This window comes from Mandrillus leucophaeus, unplaced genomic scaffold (genome assembly GCF_000951045.1).
Source record: "Mandrillus leucophaeus isolate KB7577 unplaced genomic scaffold, Mleu.le_1.0 Scaffold1157, whole genome shotgun sequence".
In the NCBI taxonomy this organism is placed as follows: domain Eukaryota; kingdom Metazoa; phylum Chordata; class Mammalia; order Primates; family Cercopithecidae; genus Mandrillus; species Mandrillus leucophaeus.
Window position 1 is genome coordinate 294,713 of NW_012099843.1, and position 2,678 is coordinate 297,390.

Below are 2,678 nucleotides of genomic sequence, written 5' to 3' on the forward strand. Positions count from 1 at the left end.
TTCAAAGGGCTGGGGTTATAGGCGTGAGCCACAGCACCTGGCCCAACAGCTCTTCTTTATAGAAGAATATCTACTAAGAAATGAAGAAGAAATGATAAAATTAGAAAATTTCCATTTCAAAGAACTGTTTAATAACTGATTCAGGAAAGGATTATCAATGGATGGTTAAGTCAGTGCGTGAGAGGCTGTTGGGAAACAGGGTAACGTAGTGTCGAACTCTAATCTCACAGGTTATTTATTAATTGCAAAGGGTAAAATGTACCTTTACAATGGGATATCTAGTAATTATCATCTTGAACAAGTAATCAAAATTAGCATTAGTAATGGTGGAACAACCTAATACCGTGTGTCTTCTGATACGATGCAATGAGAAGTGCCATATGTTGCCTATGTAGAATTCTTGTCTAAAGTGTTTAAGCAGAATCTAATCAGAAAAATCCAAAAGGTGGAACATTCCATTAAACAATTGTCCTGAACTCATAAAAAAAGTCAATGTCATAAAAAATTGAATGCTTCCTTCATCCTAGATTATAAGGAACTAAGGATTCTTAACCAACTGTAATTTATAAACCTTCAGGAGACTAAAATCTAAAATATCCTTTTTGGGTACCACTGGAAAAAATTAAATATGGACTCTGTATTAAATGATATTATTGGGTTAATGTTAACTTTCTTAGGTATAACACAGTAGTGGTTACATAGAAATTTATTTTTTTTAATTCATCCTTGAGTATTTAATGGTAAACATGACATGTGTAATAATTTCAAATTGTTCTTAGTGAAGGGATGTATACATGGCTGTATGTGTAAGGGAGGGTGGGAGAGGGGGAGAGATGTGAAATAAAATATTTTAACGATAAAATGTTAATAATTAATGAATCCAGATGAAGGTTATAGAACTATTTGTTATAGCATTATTTGAACTACTGTTATGTTTGAGCCAAACTAAAGCTATTGATAAAAAGGAGCAGATTAATATGTACAAAAGACTGAAATAGAAGTCATCACAAATTTAATATAAAATATTATGCTAAAAATGGTATTTTATTTTTAGTTTTCCTTGACTAAGGATTTCTGCTTTCTCTATCTCTTCATTAGGAACCCTATGACTACTAATTATTAATAAATGTTGACTTTTTAATGTTTTATTCTATTCAAAAACCTTAAACCCAAACATAAAAGAAAAAGTGTTAGCAGTAGATGATAGAAACCTAAGAAGGAAAAAATGTAGAAGTAGGACAAAGATGAATCACAGAGGAAAGAGGAAGCAGAACTCCAAAGAAAAAAGAAATAGTAAGATAAATATAATAGAAATAAAGAGGAAAGCACCAAATTAATTGGCATCAGGCTGAGTGCTGTGACTCATGCTTACAATCCCAGGCTGAGGTGAGAGGATCACTTGAGACCGGGAATTTGAGACCAGCTTGAGCAACATAGTGAGACCCCATCTCTACAACTAATAATAATAATAAGAAGAAGAAGAAATAAACAAAGGTATCAGGCACTGTTCTAGGTGTTAGAGTTATAATGGTTAAACTACAGTGAACAAAAGAAGCAAAAATCCCCACTTACATTCTAGGGGAAAAAAAAAAGGCATTTACTAAGTGGTAGGCACTATTCTAGGGGCTTTACATATATCTCACTCTATGAGATTTGTACTCTTCTTCACCTACTTTTTCATGTGATAAAACTAAGGCAAAGAGAAGGTAAGTATCCTGCCCAAGATTACGTAATTAGCATGTAGCAGAGGCAGGAATTACATCTAGGGAGTTTGGCTCCACCATTCAGTCTTGAATTCTGCACTACACCATGTTAGGAAGTAAGGAGGGGATTGTGCTATGGTTTCAATGTGTCTCCCAGAAAGTATGTGTTGGAAATGTAATTCCCAATACAACAGTGTTGGGAGGTGCAGCCTAAGAAGAGATGATCAGGCCATGAGGGCTCTGCCTTCACGAATGGATGAATGTTCTTATTTAGGAAGTGGCCTTATTATTAAAGGGCAAGTTTGGTCCCCTGCACTCTCCTTTTTCTTGCCCTCTACTTTCTCCTGTGGGATGATGCAGCAAGAAGGCTCTTGACAGATGCTGGCCCCTCAGTCTCAGATTTTCCAGCCTCCCAACCATGAGACAATAGATTTCTATTAATTGTAGATTGCCTAGTCTGTGCTATTCTGTTGTGGCAGCACAAAATGGAAAAATGGATTAAGAAGGATTACATAAAGTCAAAAAAAAAAAAAAAATGGAGGAGGAGGGAAGAGTGAGAAATTACAGAGAAAGTAAAAAAGATGTAAATCACAGCCAGAGGAAAAGATTGCTATTAGTATTTAACTGAGAGAGGGCTAATTCCATGGTTTTCTTAATAAAATTGTAGTACAGAAAATAAGATAATAGCTATATGTAGTGGCTCATGCCTGCAATCCCAAAACCTTGGGAGGCTGTGGTAGGAGGATTGCTTGAGGCCAGGAGTTTGAGACCAGCCTGGACAATATAGAAACGCTTTATCACACAAAAAACTACCTGAGTGTCATGGCTCACACCTGTATTCCCAGATACACAGGAGGCTGAGGCAGGAACACTTGAGCCTGCGAGGCCAAGGCTGTAGTGAGCTATGACAGTGCGACTGCACTGCAGCCTGGGCAACAGGTGAGATCCTATCTTTTTTTTTTTTTTTTTTTTTAA